General features: G+C 34.4%; 1 long non-coding RNA gene across 2 annotated transcripts in view; it reads right to left on the bottom strand.

Annotated features, from left to right (window-relative positions):
- LOC103101252 (uncharacterized) overlaps positions 1 to 25,152 on the bottom strand; it is a 205,521-nt gene that overhangs the window by 116,554 nt on the left and 63,815 nt on the right. For both annotated transcript variants that reach the window (XR_008912898.1, XR_468853.2), the window contains exon 2: positions 5,566 to 5,759. This is a non-coding gene — a long non-coding RNA (uncharacterized LOC103101252). The remainder of the gene's footprint in view (positions 1 to 5,565; positions 5,760 to 25,152) is intronic.

The raw sequence follows: 25,152 nt of genomic DNA, 5'->3' as shown, positions 1-25,152 counted from the left end.
ATTTGCTTCTTAAAAACACTTGCTGAGTTAAGTTTGTATTTAATAGTTTACTTGTCTATGATAGAGCTCTACCTGGTTTTGAGGAAGCTGTTGCTGTTTTGAATATGTATTTGAACTGTATTACACTGGAACAAATGGAAAACACAGTATGCTTAAGCAATGTGTATATGAAGATGTGAACTGAACAATTTTTAAGTTTGTAACTACAGAAATATAAAGGCCAGGAATGTTGCTATGAATATTTGGCAATATGAAATTCACTAACACTGGCATTCACATTGAACTCAACCCAATCCAAATTAACCTTAGGGGATCAAAGGGGAAAATGTAAAGGTTTGTACATCATCAAGCTTTGTAGGTGATGAAGTTTTGGAAAGATTTCCATGATCATGTGATCTCCTCACCCCTTTTTTTTGCCATTTACTGTCTACATGCCATTCATACATAGAATAAATTCTCCACTTATATTTTCATTGCACATTGTATTATTATATGTAACCAGAAACCTTTTGTTTCAAAAGTTGTTTTGCATAGAAATAAGGCATCCAAATGACTTCATTATTTTTCCCCAATCCCTTTGGAGGTAGTACATGGTCTTTTGAGCACTTGGTCTTGTAAAGAATACATGAAAATTGATGTTACTCTTCTATCAAAGAGATTCAGCAATTTTCCATTTCCCAGTCAACTACTTCCCTTGGGAGTTAGCACACTGAGGTTGGAATCACTCTAGTCCTGTTTCTACTACTAACTGGTGATGTAGCCTCAGGCAAGTCACTAAACCTTCTTTGAATAAGATTCTTCCCAGGAAAATGGAGCTAATAATATCCACACCCAACCTAGCTAATCTGCAGGGAATTGGGCTCTGCAGGGGATTGTTGAATTTCAGTTAGCTTTTTCTCCCTCAATTTGTGTTTTAGACTTAACTTTCCCTTCAAACTATTACAGTTTGTAAAAGGAAATTCTATTTAAGACTTGGAAGAAATTTCTAGTTCTTCTTGCTCTTCATCCCTCCCTCCTCAATTTTCTTTCCTTCCTTTTTTTCTTTCCCTTGTTCTTTTCTTCCTTCTTTCTTTCTCTCTTTATGTAAGTCTCTGTTTCTCTTCCTGTTTCTCTGTCTCTGTTTGTCTGTATCTATCCCTCTGTCTTTGTCTGTGTTTCCATTCACTTTCTGTCTCCTGTCAGGTATAAGCATATGTCCCTGAGATCTGCCTCTTCCTCTAGCCAGGTCTAGCATTCTGTAATTTTTCCTCCCATTTCTAAATAGATGAAAATGTTTTCATTGCATCAAGCCAAATGATTCTTAATTAATCTCTCTGAAAAAACTTGTCTTTAGTCTCTCTGTTTTTATGTTTAGTAAACTTCTGAGGAGGAGGGCTTTCCTTTTTTTTTTTTAATTCTACAAGCTGTCATAGTTGAAAATAATGCTTTGTTGAAGACAAAATAAAACAACAACTAACATTCAGTCTATGCTTGTAAAAGAAAAAAAAAATCTGAAATGTCTTTCATTACAACCTGTGAGGCACCGAAATAGGCTTTTCTATTCCTGTCACATCCACTTGCAGGATTTACCAGAAGTGGACCTTGTTCCAGTGAGATGGAGTAAGATTATACAGAAAGCTGCTGATCTGTTTTCAGGAGAATTGTTACAATCCTAGAGAGAAATAGCTTCAAGTAATAGAATTTGAGCAGAAATGAATCTGTTACTAGCTGGGAAAAATCCCAGAGACACTAAGACCTTGGGGGCCAAATTGGCAATTTTGACCATGGTGTATGAAATTAGGACTTAGAAGAGGGGAAATCCATTGGAAGAAAGTTACTTTAAACTGAAACTTAAAACCCCAGTGATTTGCCCCATCTCATTTTCCTTCAGAAAGCTCCCAGAGCCCAGTTGAAACTAACATGGGGAATAAAATTCACTTGCATGTCCTTTCACACTAATATCTCAAGCTCTCCTGGCTAATCCATTTGATGAGAAGAGACACTAATACTGAAACCTACTCACAGGGAAAGCTCTATACTAAGGGATTACATTTAGCAATTGTAGATTGGTGGAAAATACTAACTGGATTGATAATTGATCTAGTGTAATTATTCAAGATCATCCACTAAAGACTCACAGGAGTTGTTTTAGTTGAATGTTTAAATCTAGCCTTTAAGGAAAAGTACTTCCTGGAAAAGCTTTTATTCATGAGGAAAATACCCTAGGAAAGAAGGTCATTTGGAGATAAAGTGAACAAATGCCTTGATTTAGGTGTGGAAGTATGTATTTTTGTAAGGACTTATCAATTAGGACCTGAGGAAAGAGGTTTAAAATCATTTCTAAATTAATGGGGGGCAGGGAGGATGCCAAATGTACAATACTACTTAAATTTGGAAAATAAGATCACTAGAGTTTCACCTATATATATGGATATCCTGAATTCAAATGTAGTATGATATAAATGAATAAATTTGACAGTTGTTTCTTCCATATATACACTTATACATACATATTCATATCCATATGTATATCTGTAGTTGCATGTATGTGTATATTTGCATATGCAAATACACATACATCCAAGAATATATATGCAAATGAGCATTTATATATTTGTATATGGTATATATACCAGTAAGAAATAAAGGTAAATTTAGTAAACAAATACATGTGTATGTGTTGATGATTATACTTGTAATAACAAAGGTAACAGATAGACACCTATAAAACTGTGTAAGCATATTTATATGCATTCACACATAAACACACAATAGATTATTGAGCTCCATGAGAGCATATATTCTTTTTCTCTTTTTATATATCTATCACTTAGCCCAGTGCCTGACACATAGTAGGCACTTAATAAACATTTGTTGGCATTTACATACATATTTACATGTTTATATATGTACCTATTCATCTATATGTATACATGTATACATTTATACTCATACCTTTTGGGGTGGTCTGGATCTGACATCATCAGTGTGCTGAAGTCCTTTATGGAAACTCCCAGAAAGCTACTATCTGTAACTTGTAATCTTTAGAGTGTTTTCTGAAACATTGAGAAAGTCAAGTGACTTATTCATTGGCATAAAACTTCTATGTGACAGTTAGAAGTTGAGCCTGAATCTTTTTGACAACTATGCCAGCTAGTTATCCTTTACTTCATGCTGCTTCCCATATATATATATATATATATATATATATATATATAAAATCATAGTTTTCTTCCTAATTCTTTGATGGGTGAATGAGCTTCTAATCAATGTATATATTCCTTCCAACAGAACAGATCACAACCCATCCATTTCTGCTCATTCCATATTTTCCTAAAAGTATTTCATGTGGGTCCAACCTATTTTTGCCTTTCTCTATGATGGTACATACAGGTTGTTTATCCCATATATATATACACATATATGTGTGTGTGTGTGTGTGTGTGTGTGTGTGTGTGTGTGTGTGTGTGTATTCAGGACAGTAACAAGCTGGCTGGATTTGGAGACAGAGAACCCAAGTTCATAACTTGGCTCTAACATCTTACAAACATGAGTAAATCATTCATCTTCTCTGAGTCTCAGTTTGCTCATTTGTAGATAAGAATGTTGTTCTAGACATCTAACATTATTTACCAATCTAAATCTCTTATTCTAAATCTTTGTCCAGGATTAGAAGGATGATTTAATTATGGAAAGTTTGCTGAAGCTACTTATGGCAATATGAAACACAGATTGTAGATGTTTTACTGTCTGTTCTCTGTTCTGTAACCCTTTATTTCTTGTGAATTCCACAGGGGCAGAAGAAATTTTATTTATACTTTACATCTCTCCAAATGCATTTCACAAGGTCCTTCCCAACATAGGTGCTTAGTAAAGGTCTTTTTGAATGAATGGATGGTTCGCATATTTATCATTTCCCCAGTGGTACAATATACAATCTCAGAATTACATGGTCACAGTATCTATTTATCAGTGTTATTTTATGTGGAAATCCATTAGTTTGTCTGATCACCTTATAATGATGAGAGCCTATTGGTACACTCAGATTCTTTGAGATAAAGTAAATAGTATAGTGAATCTCAATTTAGTTTTATATTATTTTAGAATCATTCCATCTCTCCCATGAAGACTTCTCACCATTTGATGATGTTCTACCTATCCAATGGAACTAGACACAGACCTTTGTCTTCTCTCATGTACTTTTTCTTTTCTGAGATCAACTTTGTGACTTCAATGGCAGAGGTACTCCAAGTGATCAAAATTCTTCTACCAATACACATCCACAGCTTCTTTTGCACCTTATTCTTAGAATGTTGCTCAAAATAGGGAAAGGATGAATGATGTAATCCTGGATGGATCAGACTTAAATTACAAAGGCTACTTTCTTTCCACTATACTCCACTACCTCTCCTAATTCACATATCCTGTAATATTGTATTTATATTACTCTGTGGTTCTATCTGATTTTTCCTATTAGAATGTAAGCTTCCTTAAGACATGGAACATTTTGTGTTAACTGTATTTTTCTCAATGCCTTTACATAGAGCACTGCATATGGCATATGGCTGAAGTCTTTGCTCCATTTAATGAATTTGTGAGGTGAACCAAAATTATGTCAACCCTGTGTCAGAGAAATTTTAAATATCACTAGTTCAGACATAATATCGAGGTTATAAGGCAATGTTTATATTCCAGAGAAATGTGACTATTAGTGAAGAAAATATCCTATGTTTATTGACACACTTCCTTTAATTTAAATGTCACTTTTCCTCAATCCAACCACTCGGGCTTTGGTTTAGTGAAGACATTTGATTTATATCTCATTAATTTATGATTATCTTACTCTTCTCCTCAATTAGCCATTTCTTGTAACAAAGATTTAAGAAGAAAAAACAACAATAAAAGGAAAACAATTGACACATTCACATTAAACAAGTCTGAAAAGACATGTAACATTATATGTCCATCATCCTCTATCTGTTAAAAAAAGAATTCATTATATGCATAAGGGTTTTTAGAACTACTAATGAACATAACATTATGAAACAGTGAAAAGGGCAGTGTATAGGCTAAATCATAATAGTTTTGGATATTTCTATCAATTCATTAAATCCAGATCATTAACAAAATCAGATGAAAAGAAATATTAGTTCCCTGGCATAAAGGAATAATGTGTTTTCTTTTTATTTTTTTAAATAATATTTTATTTGATCATTTCCAAGCATTATTCATTAAAGACAAAGATCATTTTCTTTTCCTATCCCCCTGGAGCTCTGAGGGCTGGTGATAGGATTAACCTCAGACTGAGTATGCCCTGAGGCAGGGACCTTTGGTGAGACTCAGATGGAAGGATCTGGTCAGGGGGTTATAGGCTCCCCCGTCTCTCTCTGTTTCCCTGCTGTCTGGGTGCCTCCTCGACTGGGTCAGGTTGTTTTCAGGAAGTGGCCTTCAGGATAGCTGGACTGAGGTTCCCTCTGCTGCCTTGGACTCAGTGCTCTAGGTTGGGGGAATGGGTCCTGGGACCTTCCTTCTGCCTACCCCTTAGGTCTGAGTGATCTCGTGTTCTGGCTTTTGGGGGGGCCTTACCTTTTGATCCAGGTCCAGGTCCAGGAGGACGATTCCCAGGGTCTATGCTGTTGTTTGTTTTGAATTTCGGTGCCTTAGGAGCATATAGTTTGAGTTCGGTAGGGAAGGGTTTCAGGAGATCTGAACTTTAGCTTTCTCTAAGCTGCCATCTTGACCAGAAGTTGGGTAATGTGTTTTCTTTATTTTAGACTAAACTAGAAATGAAAGTTAAAAAAGAATAAATTCAATTCAATTTGGTTACCATTTATTAAGTACCTGTTATATCCAAGTTGCTATGATTAATACTGAGGATACAAAATCAACAATGAAACAATTCTTCTTTGCAATTCTATTGGGCTATATGCCATGCACAAAGAGAAGAATATCCAAAATAAATACAAAGTAATTTGGAATCTGTGGATGGGTGAAAGATTTAGTAATGGGGTCATTGGAAAAAGATTAAGGAACAAGAGCTAGCAAATAAACTGATTATCATTATGAGACCCACTGGTGTACTATAGAAATCATTTTTTTTACACATTGATGTCTTATGTATTGCTGTTTCATCAATTCAGTTGTATCCAACTCTTGTGATCTATTTGGGGTTTTCTTGGCAAAGATAATAGAGTGACTTATCGTTTCCTTGTGGAACTCATTTTTCAGATGAGAAAACTAAGAGAAACACAGTTAAGTAACTTGCCGAGATTCATATATATATATATATATATATATAGCAAGTGTCTGAGATCAAATTTGAACTCAAGTCATCCTGACTAAGAGCTCAATACTATATACATTGCACTACCCAGCTAGCCTATGGATACATCAGACTTTAAGGAGGATAAAGACTTCCATTGAAATAGCATATCATTAGGCAGTCAAATACAATTTTGAATCAAAGATCAACACCTGAAATATAATGCATGTAACAAAGATACAAAACTGGTCGGATATTTTCTAGATATTAGGAGTTAGGGAAAGTGTCACCTAAAATAGAAGTGGAGTTTTGAGTGGGAGGAAAGTTGAACATGAAAAAAGACTTGAAAGAGATGCAAATAGGATAGAATTCCATATATGATATATCTGACAATAATGGTGATGTCTTTCTTTTCAACATTGTTTCACAACTTGGAAACACGTTACATCATAAGAAATTCTGCAGACCTCTGGACAGGACTACATACTTAGGGTATTATGATTATCAGCTGCTTTGATATATGAAATTTTCTTTTTTTAAATTATACTTTATTTTTCAAATTAAAGTTCAAGGCACCCAGAGAAATAGATGCTGTTGAGCAACTTTAAAAGAGCTTAAAATTCCTTTAAGATATAAAATGAAGATCTCCAAATACAAAAGACATTTTCTTGACAAATGATAAAATATCTCTGTCCCCATCAAGTAGATAAAAGCCATGTAAATAGATGTGACTGCCCAGATAGGAGAAAGGAGAATATTTAAATTATTCCCTTGTACCAATGTTCAAATTGAGACTTGAGTGTTTAAGAGAGGCTGCATCCAAGAGATCTAGTCATTCTCTCAGCTCAACTGAATCCAACAGAAACATCCAGCTTTAGGTGTCTCTTTTTTACCCTAGAAATCTCTTGAACTCAATAGCTATTTGCAGACTGTTATGAAAGTTAGGCAGAAATACATGGGAAGATGTGGAGAGAAAAATGTTTGGAATAACAGAAAAATGGATGGAGATTCTTTATAATTGCACTTCAATGGAAAAAATAATGAATATATTTACTCTCCCCACAACTTTTAAACTAATTTCAAATTATTCAACGGATCACATCGCTTCTAAAAATAGAAATATCTCTTTATGAGGGACAGTAAAGGTAATCAGGGTTAAATCTACAACTGCATTCTTCAGAAACTAATGATAAACATCAAGATACATTATGTGGACATAGAGGTTCTCAATTCTTTTTTCTGGTGGCCATAACTTTGCCATGAATGAGCTATTTTCTATAAAACTGAATTTTTACAGAATGAATTCCTTTTAGTTTGATTTCCCTCTGTAAGAGGTGACTTCATGTCGAGTGAAAGAGGTAGAAGAAAACCTTCCCCTTCTCACTTTATTTTTTCAATTTGATGTACTTTTGAAGATATTGTTTACTACTTAGAGATTGGAAATGGAGACAGGACCTGCAATTTCATTTGTTTCAACAGCTAGACTTGGACTCAAGTCTGAAGCCCTTTTTGGACATTTATTATCTGTATGACCATCTATTAATCATCTTCTCTGAGACTCAATTTCTTAATCTGTAAAATGAATATAACAATAACATTTCCTATCACAAAGTTCTGTTGGAAGACTTAAATGACATAAAAGATGAGACTTTAAGGTGCTGGATGCAAAGAACAAAGACTAGCCACGTCATTTAGCAGTGTTTGGTCAAATGGATAACTGAGCATGAGGGTCATTTTTTTAAATTTAGCTGCTTATTTTTATATATTTTCTCTTTTAAGAATTAAAAAGGTTTTGCATTAATGGTTTTGTAAATGGAAGCCTCTTATTTTTATATTATAACAATTTTTTCAATACGATTTCCCTCCAATCCTTACCCCAGCCCCCACAAGGGACAAAAGGAGTAAATTTTTCTTAGAAACAAAGAAATATAGTTAAACAAAACAAATCAAATATTAAGTATATCAGACAAGGTGTGCAATATTTTAGACCTACAATCCTCCACATTTTCAAGAAAAGTAATTATGTTTATTTCTTCATCTCTTCTACGGAGTAAAAATTTGTTATAACAATTAGTTTTTAGTTCTTGTTTTATTTACTTTCCTTTTATGGTATTAAAGTAGTTATAAACATGCACATAATACATAGTTTTCCTAATTATAATTACTTCATTCTGTATCAGTTCATATAAGGTTTTCTATGTTGACATTTCTAACATTATAGCATAATAACATTCTACCACATTCATATTCAACAACCTTTATTCATTCACTAATCGATATTTACCCAGTTTGTCTCAATTTATTCCTACAACAAATTTCTATTATGAAAATATTTAAACATATGGACATATAGGTTTCTGTACACATGCATATATAAATTCTGTACATATAGTATCTATATATGCAAACATGCATATGTGTTTATACACACATACATATATATACATACATGCCTGTACATATGTTCCTGTCAGTATACCACTAATGTCCTTAGAATATATGACCAGTAGAGGAAGCACCAATTTTGGGGGACTGAAAAATTTAGTTGTTTTTCACTATAGTTTCTTTTGTTTTCCAGAACTGTTAAATCAGATAAAGAAAAATATCTGTGTTATGTGTCAGTGAGTAAAATACTGAATTTGAAGTCAGGAAAGACTTGAGTTCAAATCCTTCCACATTAGTTACGTAATCCTGGCAAAATCACCTAATATTCTTGACCTTCCATTTCTTTGTCTGTACTTAACAGGGTTATTATGAGGTTCAAGGAAGATTATATAAGTAAAGTGTTCTGCCAAAGTTAAAATTCTATCTAAATATTATCCTTTACCATTGAATACAATTTTAATATTTTAAAAATTCTTTGTTATTAAATGATAATGATTCTTCAATCATCATTCTACAAATAGTAATATGACTCTTACATAGTCCCTTAATATGGAGTGTTTCCATTTTAATCCCTTCTGTTAATTTAATCCTCATTAATGTTGTTATTGATTTTAATGTTTTACCACTTCCAGAAATCATCAAAGGTCTCAGCTGCAAAACTTAAAATTGAAATATATGAACACCAAGTAGGTGGTTAAATAGTCCTTTAAATATCTTGAGGTTTTATTCCTTCACAGGATGGAGGAGAGACACTAAAGGACTGGAGAAATGGACCTTTGTGTGTTTCATTGCCTCAAGCCAGAGGCATTTGCTTGCTCCAGGATCCTAAAGTAGGATGGACACATCTCTGATGGCTGACCTCCTTCCATGGTGAGATGTGCAGGGCTCCACAAAGGAATCAGGGAGATGGTTGAAGACCCTCTTCTATCCACATCATGACTAGGGCTAAAGGGATTTTGTCCCAAAAACAAGGGAAGAAGAAGGAATAGCTGTGGGGAGTCCAGGGCTGGGGAAGACAGAAGGGAGTGAGATGAACCATAGAGAGAATGCTTCCCCTTCTCTGTCTGAAGCAGCACATGAGGTCAATGAGTCTCCTCCTTAGACTTCACGGACAGCAAGAAGCACTTCTAAATCCATGAATGTGTCTCATCCATTCTTGGGGCTCTGACAGGAAGGCCTCTTTTGTTTGGGTCTGAAAATACAGACCATCACCCTTGCTTGCTCTCAGCTGCCATATGGCATTGTGGAAAGGGGCCCGCCAGGAAAGGGCGAGGGGAAAACTCACTACAGAAATCAAATTACCAGCACATGAAATTTATTTATTTATTATTTTTTTCCAGCATTCAAGGATGGAGGCTGGAGCCTTTTGGAACCTAAAACCTCTCCCAGAGCAGGCAGGCAAATGGGCTGCTCATATGACATCCTCCATATAGGTTTTTAAAAAATAACATGTGGCAGAAAATAGAAGCCCCATTGTTTTGCTCAAATACTGTATCAAATTTAGATGAAACAGAAGGAATGCTTCTGCTTAAGTGAGTTGGCTGCTGAATTTGCCAGTTTCTCTTAGCTATAGGTTAGGGGCAAAAACAAATGCTGCTGAACTTGTATTCTTGGTGTGAACCAGCAAGTGGGACAGAACATGATTTTATTTGAACATCCTGACATTTACGCAGATTGGTAATTCGCTTCCTTTAAGCTCACTTAAAAAAAATACTACTAATAAAAAATGTTTCCAAAATGTGATGCTTACAGATGCTCCTAAATTATCCTAAAGACTTTGTCAGGTTCATTGAGTAAATGAATCTTTAGTCATGGCACTTTTATGATGCACAGATAAAAGATGAACACTGTTAAATACAGACTAAACTCAGAGAGCCTCAAATTGTACAAAAATCAATTTTATATCTCCAAATGAGGAAAATAAAGATTAATTGTTAATAAAAAAAAACTGATTGCTGCCTTTACAATACATTCTCAATGTCTATTGTATAGTTCACCTACCTCTACTTTCTTAGATTAAATTTTTAGTTCAGAAATTTTTTAAATTTTTCATTTAAATGGAAGAACACATGTTGTTAAGGAATTAGAATTGCCATCTATACAGAACTACCTGTGAGAAATGCAATTTCATGTCATTTCTCTATTGTATGCTATTGTATTCTGAGGCTATTTAGTTGTGTCTAAACATGAACCACTGGGGTGTAAAAGATCATATGATATAGAGCTGTAAGGAAAAGAATCTAAGTAACTGATTTGATATTTAGGGAAACTGAGATCCAGAGACTTGTCAACTTCTAAATGCTTCATAAATTTTAGGTAAATAAACACAATCCTTCTCTAAAAGTATTCAAAAAAAATTTTAATATACTCTTGGGAAAACTTGGTCTTTTATTTGAAAACAGGATAAAGTTCAGCCTAGGAGACTTAAAGCTGCTATCTGCCTTCCAGCCAAGCAGACCTACTTTCTGTTCCCTGAAGTAAGTATTCTATCCCCTGCTGCATTGTCTTTTTATATTCTGTCTTTCATGGACCCACTTCCACTGACTTCTTAGCATCTTTAACTTTCTCCAACCCTCAATTTAAGAAGGAAATTGTTCATCAATCCCCCAACTCCCCCTTTCTCTCAGTGGTCTTTATCTATGTAAATGATGTATCCCTCCTCCCAACCCCTCTACAGAATTTTAGATCCTTGAGGGAAAGGATTATCTTTCTCTGTATCCTAAAAGCATGGCAAAATACAAAGCTCATAGTAGATACATAAAATGAATAAATAAATTTTTAAATGCTACATTGTGATCAAAAAGGGACAGAAATTACTTACTAATATAGTAAAGGAAAAGATGAGATAGATATTAAATGAGATGCATAAAATGCTTTAAAGTTTTCAAAGTGCTTTACAGGCATGATCTTATTTGGATCTATCAATAGCTCTGAAGTATACTGAGAATTCCAAAAAATTATTGATAAAGTCTTGTTTACCTCAGGATAACCAGGCACATTTCAATTGCTTCTACCTTCTGTAAGACTTCAAGGGCTTCAGAGATTAGGCATTCTAGAAGAATGGGATTGTTTTAATTATACAATCCCTAAGACTTTAGGGCAGCAAGATTGCACAGTGGATAGAACTCAGAGCCTGTAGTCAAGAGGATCTGACTACAAATTCAGCCTCAGATATTTACTAACTATGTGATCCTGGCTAAATCACTTAACCATGCTTGCCTCAGTTTCCTCATCTGTAAAATAAGTTGAAAAAGGAAATGGCAAACCACACCAATAACTCTGCCAAGAAAATCCCAAATGAGGTCAGAAAGAGTCTGAGATGACTGAAAGACATTTTTGGAAGGGAATTTCTCTCTCCATTATGTCACTTTGTTTGATGTCATCAATCATGACCTGGAAGTCATTTAACCACTGAACCAAATAACCAATTAGTTGGAAAACTGATCCCATAGACACTGCCCTGGACTAAACAACAAGGGGACATCAATAGTGCTTAATATGTAGACAATAATTCAATTCTGTTGGATTTAAGAGGAAACCATATTTAAAGGGGAGATGAAGAGAGAATGTCTATGCTTTTGTTTGCCTTCAAATCAACTGAATTCCATTATCATGGCTCCTGCAACAGATCCATTTAATTCTACTTTGAAAATAGACGAGATTAAAATAAATTTCAAAAATGCAAGTGATCAGAACTAAAGAGTAAGCAGGCTCTTGCTGTCTTCCATTCCTGACTCATATAAATGGTATTGGCAATGCTTTGTGAGTTTCCTCTGTGTGGGCTCAGTAGGTCATTAACATTCTGCCTTTCCACCTGGAAATGTTCAGCCTTCCCCTGAATGACAAAAGTTCATTTTTTTTTTCCTACAGCAGAATCTGAAAAACACATGTCTCCCTTTTGTAGCCGTGTGCATGCCTGATGTTGCCTGGTTGCAGAGTTCAGAGAGAGCACTACACAGCTCATGGCTGGCTTTCTATCTCCCTAATTATTGTTCTCCTCCCATCCCAGCTCTGACAAAGTAAGATTCCACTGCTTTTCACACTTCTTTTCATTATATATTCTCCAATCAAATATTCCTTCAGTGCCTTTTGGTAAGAAGATGACTATAAATAGAAGTCAGAACAACATCAACTCGAAAAGCACTTCTGACACAGTTTGAATCTTCTAAAGTCAGTCAACAAGAATTTATTAAGTGCCTTCAGTGTGCTAGGCTAAGGAAGCAAGGCAAAAATATTTTTGCTGATCTTGAGAAGTATTCCAGTAGGAGAGACAACATAGAAACAACCATGTATATAAAATATTATACAAGGCAAATGGAAGGTAATCACAGAGGGAAAGCACCGAGGAGGGAAGAAGGGATGCTCTGGGAGAGACCTTTGCAAAAGGAAGGCTTTTTACTAAATCTTGAAGAAATCTAGGGAAGCCAACAAGCTAGCATGAAGAAGTATATTCTTTGAATGTGGAAAAGCCAGTGACAAAAAGAGGAGTTAAGAGATAGAGTATGGAGTATAAATAGCATGGTAAACTAAATTTGTAAATTAAGTTGGTAAATTTTCCTGAAAAGGTTGGAAGGTTCCACATTGTGAAGGGCATCAAAATCAAACAGTATATTTTATATTTTATCATGGAGGCAATAGGGCAGTCCTCTGGGACTCTAGAGAGATTTTTTTATAGGCTGCTTTTTTAATTCCCCAAAGATATAACGTAAAAATGGGGTTTTTACTGCTGGCCTCAAGGATGTTTTTGGTGTTAAGCTTGTCAAAATGCTTTCTCATTTTCTTTGAATATTTCTGCAAAACCCTTAATCTTGAGAGTCTGCTTCAATTTGTCATTGGTTCAGAATTCCATATCTCTTTCTTTGGCCTTAGCTCATTGATTTTTATTAAAATGAAGAATAAGTTTTATTAGCAACATTAATGATGTTGATTAGTGAACTTTGGGACCCTTCAATGACATCACAAGAGTTATGTTTAAAATCAATCACTCCGTTTACAAAAACTAAGTGCCAGTATGGGCCAAGCACTGTGTTAACTGCTGAGGATGCAAAGAAAAAAAAAGTTACTCCCTTTCTCAAGGACCTTATAATATAATGAGAAACAACAGGCAAAAAATAAAAATATGTAAAAATAAGATCTATATAGAACAAATTGGAGATAAATCTCAGAGGGTAAGTATTAGCAATTAGATTGATCTGGACAGGTTTTATATAGGTCTTGGGATTTTAGCTGGATCTAAAAAAGAAGGCAAGGAGGCCAAGAAACAGAAATGCGGAAGAACAGAATCTATGCATAGGAGAGAGGCAATGAATGTTTGAAGATGGAGTGTTTTATTCAAGGAATAGTTGAGGCCAGTCTCACTAGGTTAGTTACATGGCTGTTTGGATTGGGATAGAGGGATAAGAAGTGGAATAAATTGTAAGATGACTGGAAAGGCTGAGGTCGGGGAGGAGGTTTGAACACAAATTGATCTTGTAGGTAATAAAAAATGATTGCAGTTAACCAAATAGAGAGATGATATGTTTAATCCTGCACTTCAGGAAGAGCAGCTGAGTGGAGAATATATTTGAGTGGGAAGAGAGCTGAGGAAGGAAAACCAACTAGAAGCATATTGCAAGAATTCTGAGCTGATGGCTGATGAAAATCTACCCCAGAGTGACTGCCATGTCAGAGGAGAGAAGAGGCTGTTGAAGAGAATAAGCCAGTGACCATAAGGATACTCGTGAAGTTCTTGTTTGATTTTTGGACTGGGTTTTTGTTTTGTTTTATTTTGGTAAGAGTCTTCTAGCCATTTGGAAGTTATCACATCTGATATCATATGATCAGAATTATAGTTTCAGGAAATGGTTTCAAAGTAGCTCCTGAATCATGGAATCACTGAATCGGAGCATTAAAAGGGACTTCAGCAGCTATTTAGTACAACCCATTCACAAAAACAATAATAGATACATAAGAATATATCCTCTGTTTTAAGTCCTCCAAGCACAGAGAATATTCCATCATTCCACTTGGAAACGGCTCTATTTTTTTTAGAAAAATTTCTCCTGATATAAGCCTTTACTGGTTTCTTTGAAACTTCCACTTGTTGCTCTAGTTCTACCTTCTAGAATCAAACAAAATCCCTCAGACTAATAGCCCTTCATATTCTCAAAGGCTGCTATCAGATCCCCTTGGAGATGCCCTATCCCCAAGCTAAATATCCAGAGTTACTTTGATTAATAATTCTTCAATATGGATTCAAGACCCTTTACCATTCTGGTTGCCCTTTGGACACCATTTCTTTCTTTTTTTTATGTAAAATTTATTTGTTTGTTTATTTATATTTTCTATTTTAAAATATTTTTCCATGTTTACATGATTTCTTTTCCTTCCCTCTCCTCTTCCTTACCCCACTCCCAGAGCTGACAAGGAATTGCATTGGGTTGTACAAATGTTATCACATGATATCTATTTTTTATATTATTCATTTCTGGCATAAAGTGATATTTTTAAGCCTAAACCCCAAATCATATACACATGTGATAGGTGATATCATATGTTTTGCTATTGTATTTCTTCTCCCAAAGTTCTTTCTCTCAGTGTGATTAGCATTCTTTTATGTACATCTTTCAGGAGTGTCCTGGCTTGTTGCATTGCTACTAGTAGCTAAGTCCATTCACAATGTTTTACTTTTTGTGTACAATGTTCTCCTGGTTCTACTCATTTCACTCTGCATCAGTTCATTAAGGTTCTTCCAGTTCATATAGAAATCCTCCAGATCATTAATCCTTACAACATAATAATATTCCATCACCATTAGATACCACAATTTGTTCAGCCATTCCCTAATCAAGGAACAACCGCTCCTTTTCCAATTTTTTGGCACCATAAAGAGTGCAGCTATGAATATTTTTGTACAAGTATTTTCCTTATTATCTTTTTGGGGTACAAACCCAGTAATGGTCTTACTGAATAAAAGGGTATGCTTTCTTTTAAAGCCCTTTCGGCACAATTTGGACACTTTCTTAAACCACAGTGGACAGAATGAAAAATAATATTTCAAATGAAGTTTGACAAGGACATAATATTACAGTATGACTATGAACTACCTATACCGAGAAACCATGCATTTTATAGTATAGACTAAGATTGCTTAATTCTTTTTTTTTAACTTATTTTGACTGCCATATCACATTGTTGGGTCTATTTTAATGGGGCTTTCTGTCCATAAAATCCTACAGAATTTTTAAAGTACATCTATTTTTCAGGCATCCCCTAGTCCCTATTGTAAATATTTTGTTCACAACCAAATATTAGACCTTCCATTTTTCTATGGAATTCATCATATTAAATCAGTCCAATGCTACTTTATCTAAACATTTTTGGATCCCAGTTCTTTAATCTAATAGTTTAACTATTGCCCCATCTTTTTAAGCTCAGAAAATTTGTTTATATATATATATATATATACATATATATAATATAACTCTTTATCAAAATCACTTATCATTAATCCATACCCAGATACCCAGTTTGCTATGCTATAGACCTCCTGCCATATATACATTGAACCATTAATAACTTATCTTTGAGTCTTCGCAGAAAAAAGTTAAGAATCCATGTAACTGTGTCTAATCTATATTTCTGCATCTTCTCCAGAGGAATAGTATGAAACACTTTAATAAAAGACTACCTAAAATCTAAGTAAATGAAATCTGAAGATGAAGCAAAGATGGTGGAGTAGAGAAAGCACACAGCTGGGCTCTCCAAACATTCTCTAGTAAATTTTTAAATAAAGCCTCAAGTTGAATTCTGGAGTGGCAGAGGCAATAAAAGGCCAGAGTTAGACATCATTCCAAAGCAACTTAATTTAGCAGTTCAGAAAGAGAGATCTGTTGGAGGGGATGTGGCAAAATCGGGACATTAATTCAATGCTGGTGGAGTTGTGAATTGATCCAACCATTCTGGAGGGCAATTTGGAACTATGCCCAAAGGGCAATAAAAGACTGTCTGCTCTTTGATCCAGCCATAGCACTGCTGGGTTTGTACCCCAAAGAGATAATAAGGAAAAAGACATGTACAAGAATATTCATAACGGCACTCTTTGTGATGGCCAAAAATTGAAAAATGAGGGGATGCCCTTCAATTGGGGAATGGCTGAACAAATTGTAGTATATGTTGGTGATGTTCAAAGGAATAATAAACTGGAGGAATTCCATGTGAACTGGAACAACCTCCAGGAAGTGATGCAGAGTGAGAGGAGGAGAACCAGAAAAACATTGTACACATAGACTGATACACTGTGGTACAACTGAATGTAATGGACTTCTCCATTAGTGGCAATGCAATGACCCTGAACAACTTGGAGGAATCTATGAGAAAAACCACTATCCACATCCAGAGGAAAAGCTGTGGGAGTAAAAACACCAAAGAAAAACAACTGCTTGAATACATGGATTGAAGGGATGTGGTTGGGGATGTAGACTCTAAATGAACATCCTAGTGCAAACATCAACATGGAAATAGGTTCTGCTCAAGGACACAAGCAATAACCAATGAAATTGCATGTTGGCTGCAGGAAGAGTGGGTGGAGGGGAGGGAGGGAAATAATGTGATTATTGTAACCAAGGAATAATGTTCTAAACTGACTAAATAAACTAATTCAAATAGAAAAAAAAAGAGATCTGGGACATGAGGGTAGAGACTGACCGAAAGCCCACATGGATCAAAAACAAATAGTAGAACTAGATGGTGGTGATAGATGCAACAAAAGCTCTAGGAGCTCTCAAACCAGAGATGGTAATGGGACATGGAAACTGGTCAAAAAAATATTAGAGTAGAGGCCTAGGGTACTAGCACTTGATGCAAGATCAAATGCTGTTGGAAAATCCATTTCCTATCTGTTACTCATTCTGGACCATATTTTAAGGGCAGAGAAGAATCCTTTCAGTCAAGAGAGAGGAGGAGCCCTGAGAAGCAATATCTTTTGGCAATAAGAGCTCATAAAAAATAGTATCGTTTTCAGACAGAGGGGAGTAAGGCTGCTGAGGAACAATATCACTTCTAGACTGAATCCCAAGGAATCAGCAGTTCTTTGTGGATAAGGAACAGAGTGCAGGCAAGGAGAGTAAATTTCTCAACAGATCATACCATGTTGGAGGCATCAAAAAATTCTAAATGCCCAGAAGTATTTCTGAAAACCACAGTGGAAAAGAACCTTAAACTTGGCATAGTTATCCTACACTCCATGTAAAGAATGGAAAATTCAAAATTAAGGAACAGAGTAGAAAAAATGAGCAAACAACCACAACATAATGTCACCATTAAAAGCTACCATGTTGATACAAGACACAAATTCAGAAGAAGACAATGAGCTTAAGATAGATACAAGCAATCCACAAAGAAATAATCCCTCTTTTCACCAAAAAAAAAAATCCTGGAGGAGCTAAAATTAATTTTCAACATCAAACAAGACTAATAGAGAAAAAATAAGACCAAGGAATGAGAGAGAGTAAAGGAATAAAATTATGAAAAAAGACTAGTATTAATAGCCTGGTAAAAGTGGAACATTTTAACACCTGTATAAACAGAATTGATCAGATAAAAAACTGTTACAAAAAGTCATTGAAGAAAAAAAAATACTCCTCAAAAATTAGAATTGGGCAAGTGATTGCTAATAACTCCCTTGGATAGCAAGGATCAATAAAACTAAGTCAAGAGAATAAAAAAATAAAACAAAAAGTGAAAAATCTCATTTTAAAAATAACTGACCTGGAAAATAAATTAAAGAGAGATAATTTAAGAATAATTAGACTGTGAAAAATCATGTTTCTAAAAAAAGAGCCTAAATATCAAATTTAAATAATTTATTTTTTAAAATCTCTGGTATCCTAGAACCAGAGGGCAAAATTCAATTTGGAAGAATTCATTGATTACTTTCTGAAAGAAATCCCTAAATGAACCACCCAAGAATATAACCTTTAGAGCTCCCAGGTAACAAAGATAATATTTCAAGTAGTGAAAAAGAAACCTCACATAATGTGTAACAATAGTCCGGATATGATATTTAGCAGCTTCCACATTAAAGGAGTGGTCGGGTAGGAATATGATGCTTGAGAATGTTGGGATTACAACCAAAAATAACTAATAAAGAATCTTATATATTTATACATATATATATAGAAAGAGACATATATATATATATAGAGAGAGAGAGATTTATAGGTATATATAATCTTTCAAAGAAACAAAATGAATATTTAATGAAAAAGATAAATTTTAACTTCCTGAGATAAACATCTGAGTAGAATAGAAAATTCGTCTACCAAGTAGAGGACCTGAAAGAGAGGCATTAAAATGGTAAATATGAAAAGATATCATAAAGGATTCAATAAGGTTAAATTGGTTCCCTTTCTATATGGGAAGATGATGCATGTAACTTCTAAGGATGTTATGATTTATTAGTCCAGTTAGAGGGATTCTAGAGGGAAGGATGGCCTTGGAGTGAGTCAATTATATTAGGATGGTATAAAAAAAGATGGTTGTGAAAGAAATGCCCTGGGGAAAAGGGGGAGAGGTAAAATGAAGAAAATCATCTCACATAAAAGAGGAGTACAAGGAAGTGTTATTACAGTGGAGGAAAAAATAATAATGAGGAAGTGGGCAAGAAAATCCCCTAGGACCAGGTAAATTTACAAGTAAATTCTACTAAATATTTAAAGAACAATTAATTTTTTAAATTATTTTAAAATATATAAAGAAATACAACCAAATTCCTTTTATGACACAAATATGGTTTTGATACCTAAACCAAGAAAAGCTAAAACAGAATGAAAAGTATAAAACAATTTCCCAAATGAATATTTATGCAAAAATTTCAAATGAAATACTAGTCTGAAGAATACAAAACTATCACAATGATTATACCCTATGACCCTGTAGGATTTATACCCAGTATGAAGGGCTGGTTCAACATTGGGAAAACTATCAGCATAATTGCAAAAGATGAGTACATATATAAGTGTATGCAAAAAAGGTGCAAAACATATAGGTTCAAAGAAATACAGAGCAACTGAATACAAGATAATTGGGAGGAATGGAAGGAAGGCAAAAATGGGATCAGGGAAAGAAAGCATCATATACAATGTGATGATTGAATTATGTCTTGAAGGAAAAGAACGATTCTATGAGGTAGAGGAAAGAAAGGAGTTTATTCTAGTCTTGGAAAATGCATCAAGCTGGGAAATAAACTGCTATATGTGTAGAATGGAGAGAAGGCCAGCTCATCCATATTACAGATTGGCAGGGGATGGGGACAGGTGAAAGATAACTATGCTCATTGAGATTGGAGAAATCATTTGGGCCCAGATCTCCTGAAAGACTTTAAAGGCTAAACAGGTGTTTATATTTTACTCTAAAGGCAATAGGGAACCATTCCTCGTTCACCTAGTTAAAATTCAAAGGACATAGTTGTATTTGCAATTAAGGAAAATTACTTTAGCAATCCCATCGAGAAAGAAAATAACTTTAGACTGGCATGTCTTGGTCCTGATAAAGCCAGACTGACTGCATAATCACTGTTATCTTTCTAGATGTTTACTAACCATCTCTTTATTTCCTCATTTTAGAATTTTTCTAGGATTGAAGTCAAACCAATGAATTACATTTTGTAGACTGTTCTCTTCCTCCTTTTTTAAAACTAGGATATTTTCTTTTCTCCAATTTTATGATACTTCTTAATCTTATTTTCCATAATTTTTTCAATTTTTATTAACAGTGATTTAGCAATTACATCAAACAGTGCTTTCAGTAGCTAAGGACATAATATATCTGGGCCAAGTGACTTGAACTTTTTGGGAGAAGCTACCAAGAATTTTATTATTTTAAAAATTTGTCTTCAGTTTTAACTCCCTTTTAGTCAATTCTATCCATTATCTTCAATAGGAAGAATACAAGCATTTATTAAACACATTGCTAAGTGTCAGCCAAAAGCAAGCTAAACAGGGAAGGGGAACAGGGTGGAAGGTACAGAAACTAAGCTCTCAATGTGCAATAGCATTAAGGAAAAGTTAGTTTTAAGAGGAAACCTAGGGGGCAGATTGGTAGCTCAGTGGATTGAGAGCCAGGTTTAGAGACAGGAGTTCCTAGGTTCAAATCTGGCCTCAGACATTTCCCAGCTATGTGACCCTGGGCAAGTCACTTGACCCCCATTGCCTAGCCCTTACCACTCTTCTACCTTGGAGCCAGTACACAGTATTGACTCCGAGACAGAAGGTAAGGGTTTAAAAAAATAAAGAGAAAACCTGATCTTAAGCAAAATTGCAGTGTTTGCAATCCCTTCTCATTTTCCTTGAATCAATATTTTAATGGCATTTTTCCTCAAGATCTCCTGACTTCTCCTATAATCCCACAACTACAGAATTTTAGAGTAGAAAGGGAGTTCAGTGGCCATATAGTTCATCTTATACCTTCTAAAGAATCTTCAGTGAAGGAAAATCTGTTTCCATGTGAGGTGGTCTATTCCAATTTTTTATGGCCTAAATTGTTAGAAAAATTTACCCTCCATTTCTGAAAATGAAAGGATAACATGAAAAGGAAATTACTTAACCCAAAGGAATAGGACATCAAGCTTTGTAACATGTGGGCAAGAGTGACTATTTGTTTGAAAGGAAAATGTAGCTCCCAAAATCCCCTTAACTCTCACCAAGTAGACTATTAGCTCTCCTATGTATGTGCCACATATAGAACTCACAAAGTGTTGCTTACGACCAAGACCTTGTGCTTTGCTCCTACTCATATATCCATATTTATTTGGTTATTGATTCAGATGGCCATTTAGTTACAGTTTGCCAATAGTGTTCATTCTTATGACGGCATTCTATTTTTTGCCGCAGATGTGTCAATATCATCCTTACCTTTAGATCAGATACCCAGTGACCAATCTTATTAGTTTCTTTCATTTTGTCTTTTGTTTTGTTTCCTTATTCCCTATGGCAACTTTAAATATCAGTTTCTGAGAACATGTGAGGCTTGATTTTGGTCAGAATTTCCTGCATATTTGAATCCGCAAGGAAATCATTTTCAGCTGGACATCCGATGCCTCCAGGGGTTTTGAACTTTCTTAGTTTTGGAAAAAGAATTGTCTCTTCCTCTCCATCATTCTTATTATAATTTTAAACATGCATGTTTTGTTTGTGAAAATATCTTAGAAAGATTTTTTAATGTTGAAGTGAACAATTTTTGTTACCATTCTGATTCTCTGATATATTCCATAATGAGCATTTCAATACAAGATGATCAAATTTCCCATGAAATATTTCATGTTGTCTTTGAACATATGATAAATGTCTGACAACTCATTTATTTGCATTCAGAAGAAATTGTTTTAAAGCAGAAATATACACACTGATGCAATTCATTTTAGGGGGAATCTTTGTAGAGAATTTTATAGTGGACATGGACAAAAGTTATAGAGGATGAGGCATCATGGATATATTGTTTTCTGCATGGCTAGGAGAGTAATGAAACCATAGAACCAAAAAAGTATTATAACAAGTATTCAATGTTTGAATCATTTTAATAATTGGAGACTTTGGGATTATCTTTATTTTAATCATATGACATTAGAGATATATTGAATAAACATGTTATGCATTTTTATAGATGATATTATTAAAATATTATTATCTTTATTGGACAACACAACATAGTGGAACAAGAATTAGACATGATGACTTGGATTTAGATACTTTCTCTGACACATTCTGGTTGTGGGACCGTGTACACACTATTTAAAACTAAATTCTAGGTAGTATTCTGGAACTCAAAGCTAAAATACAGATGTTTATCTTTGTTGATAGAGAGAGTTTTTTTGGTCCTCTGTGTGTGTGTGCATGAAAGAGAAAAGGTAGAGAGAGAGAGAGAGAGAGAGAGAGAGAGAGAGAGAGAGAGAGAGAGAGAAAGATACACATTTATCTCTATCTTTTTTGATGGTAAACATGATGCTATTTCAAGGGTTAAATGCATTGTAAATGCGATTAAAATTCTGTCAATGATAATAATAATAAAATAAATAAGTTCAGATTACCATGAGCTACCTAATACGAATCATTTCAAATTAAGAATTCCTTCTTCATTTAAATTTAGTAGTTTTCTTAGTTTGGAATCTATGCAGATTTAATAATTTGATTATTGTAATTCAATTTAAATGCTTCCATTTATAATCTTATGCATTTTATTTTATATGTTTAAGATAATTATTCTGAGAAGAGAAAAATGGTCTTCATGAGATTGCCAAAAAAGTTCGTGATATCAAAAATGTGAAAAATTCCCACTGTAGAAGAATGCCAAACAGAAGGGAAGAAGTCTATCAATAAAGGAAAGATGCTACCCTGAAGAGTTGGTCTACATGAAGTCAATAGATCCATCAAGCCTCCCAAATTGGATATTTCTGACTATACTCTCCTTCAAGTGTTTTGAAGATGGAATCTAAGTTCTGTTTGTTGACTTTTTCAAGTCCAGCTGAGAAGCAATTCCAAAGTTTGAATTTTTTTTTCAGAATCAGAACAGGAGAGCCCACAATAAAAGCAGAAGAACCATCTGGCAGAGAATAAACTTTGTCCACAGCAGGAGACCAGCTGCTCTGTGAACCTCTTCTAAAGACTTCTTTTTCAACACTCGACATTGGAACTTTCAATTAAGGTGTTTCTTATCATGGAATTCATATCCCAATATTCCTAATTTATCTGAAAGACTTTTTGTCATAGAGGGCAGGTTTAACTATCAAGGTGCTGCAAGCCTGGCAGTTCCTGGATCCAGATTTGAAAGTTTCTCTTTCTCTTTCAGAAGTCCCTTAAAATGTTGGGGTTTTTTTTGAGATATAATTTAAAATCCCTCCCTTTTCATACCACTAACTCAATAGTTCAATTAAGTTCATTGGGGGAGGCATTCCATAGTCCATCAGTCAATCAAGTCTTTTATTTATCATATCCAAGGTACTAGATTTGCTGTAGATGTAAATATAGGCAAAAACAATGCCTGTCCTCAAGAAGTTCACATTTAATGGGAGAGTTAACAAGCAAAAAAACTAGGAAGATTTAAACTGTATAAGGGAGAAATTAAAGGGAAAGCACTAAATTCAAAGGGAAGAGGAAAATCTCTTATACAGAAAGTGAGATTTGAGCTGTCTTGAGTGAAGCAAGGGAAGTCAGAAGACATAGAGAAGAAGGGCAAACATTCTAAACATTAGACAGCCAACGAAATTATATAAAATCAAGAAATGGAGTATTGAGGGAAAGGAACAACAAGAAGGCCAGTGTCACTTGTCTGTGTTCTCAACAAGCAAAACAAATTATTTTGTAAATACTTATACCTTCTCTAATTGTATTAAACAGAGAAATAATGGTATATCAAAGTGCAATAAGATCTATAGCTGAAAGTCTAAGTCCTCCTTTCTTAAATGAGGAAACTAAATTACAGAGAAAAAGTGATTTACTTAGGCTTTCTTAAGGGAAGAGATAGAATTTGAAATCATATCTTTGGACTCCAAATTATATATCCTTTAACCACATCAGGATAGTCATATTTAATTTTGGTTTCCACATGCTTATTTTTCCCCATTATATCATGAGTCCTTAGGATTCTTTTTGTATTCATCCTCTTATAATAGGAAAATGCCATGGGTTTTTGGAGAAGGGAAAAGAAAATCTGTGTGCTTTATTGTTCTCCAAACAAATCTACGTCTTGATTACATTTTCTCTGCCTAAGAGCATGTTAGGTATTGTTCTCAAAACACCTTCACATCTAGGAATTGTTGGCTTATTACAAATATGTGAAATGTTCATCCATCTAATTCAATTTCAGGGCTCTGAAAATATTGCTCAGAATAGAATGAGGTTAAAGGAGAAACACATTCTTGGGGGCAAATGATAACAGAAAACATCAACTCGAACTGATAAATGAAGTTTTAAATTCTTTAAACTCTAGAGCTTGACTCTGAACAGTGATGGTGAATTACATTTTTAACAATATTCCTTGGTTTTCATAAATAAATCAGGTATCTGTGTAATGAATAGGCTTTAAGATCTCAAAACAATTACCCACAAGAAACATTTTATTTACTCTTTTAGAGAACCAACTTCATTATATACAGGCATCATGGGTGTAGATTTAAAAAAAGGATATATATTAAGTCATGAAATGCATCTCTTTTGATCTGGTAGTTCATTGATATAGGGAGCTCCTCATGAGGAAACATTCTCTATTAATGCAGACTGGAAATTATTCTGAAGTTTATAATCTTTGAGACTTACATGAGGAGTTAGTTAATATCTTGCCAATTTTTTGTATGTATGTATCAAAGGTAGGATTTGAATCCAGATCTTCCTGACTCCTATGCCAGCTTTCTATTTACTACGTTATGATATACATACATGTATATATGCCAATATTTTTACATGCATAAAGAGAGGTCTGTGATTCATGGAAAGTTATGCTCTCCAAAGAAGTGAAATTAAAAATCCCACAGAGGCTAAGAGAGATGCATTAAAGGT

This window comes from Monodelphis domestica, chromosome 6 (assembly GCF_027887165.1).
Source record: "Monodelphis domestica isolate mMonDom1 chromosome 6, mMonDom1.pri, whole genome shotgun sequence".
Lineage (NCBI taxonomy): Eukaryota > Metazoa > Chordata > Mammalia > Didelphimorphia > Didelphidae > Monodelphis > Monodelphis domestica.
The sequence above is the reverse complement of the archived record's forward strand: the minus strand, read 5'-3'. Positions and strand labels throughout refer to the sequence as shown.